This window comes from Trypanosoma equiperdum, assembly GCF_001457755.1.
Source record: "Trypanosoma equiperdum strain OVI genome assembly, contig: ctg_1403, whole genome shotgun sequence".
NCBI classification, from domain to species: Eukaryota; Euglenozoa; class Kinetoplastea; order Trypanosomatida; family Trypanosomatidae; genus Trypanosoma; species Trypanosoma equiperdum.
Window position 1 is genome coordinate 4282 of NW_027123398.1, and position 1148 is coordinate 5429.

Here is a 1148-nt window from a genome sequence, read left to right on the forward strand (position 1 = left end):
CTCTCTTCTTACTTTTCTTTTTTCTTTTTTCCTTCCCCCCCCCTTTGCGGCTACAGTAAGAAACTGTTGAAGAGAACACCAGCTATAACAACGATAAAAAATAGTAAGATACTACTACAACAGGTTTATGGAAAAATAAATAAATAAATAAAATACGACATAGTAAAAAACAAAAACAGCAACACGCGCATACAACACATAAATGAAAACAAAATATGTGAAACATTGACGCTAAAATAACACATATGTGCATTACAACATTCCAAATATAACATGATGAATTGTATACGGCCTGTGCGAATAACATTTACAATATATATATATATATACATACATATATGTAAACAAAAAAAATAAACGTAAATTTTTGTGCGGCACCACTTCGAGGTATTGAAAAAAAAAAAAAGAGGTTGCGGTACTTTTTTGCGTGCATATGAGGAACTGAGAGGATCATATGAACAAAATAAATATTGAAGTCAAAAAAAAAAAAAGGAAAAAACAAACCCCCAAAAAAGGGGTGGTAAAAGAAAAGAAAATGTAGGAGAGCTCACATTAAATCAACATATCAGCTGCTGCTGCATCCTCTTTTTCACTATAAATATTAAACATATATATATATATACTAAACCCTCCCGTTACATTCATGCGTTTCTATTTGTTATATTTATTTTATTTATATTTATGTATTTTTTAATCTCCACACACGTGACGAAACGCATGTAAGGTTAAACCCGTGACGAACGATATAAATATAAAGTAAATGTGATGTACGTGGATCCGCAATCATGTTCTATGGAGGTTATTTAAAGTACTAAAGCATGAAAAATAAACAACAACAACAACAACTCTAATAATAGTTAGAGCGAATATATGACCCAACATGGCATTCATTAAAAGAAAAAAAAACAGATTCTTGAATAAATAAACATAAACAAAATCATGCAAACTAACACAAATAAGCATATAACACAAAAAAAAACATTTTGCGTGCGGCACATAAAAAGGTATGGAAAAAGGCGTGATAGAAAGTTCGTCTTTTTTTTTTTTTACATTTTTTTTTAAAAGTTAGCGGAGAGGAGGAAAGGAAGGCTGTCCACACGTACACACAAGTGAATATGACTCACATTTACTAAAAACAAAAAAAAAAA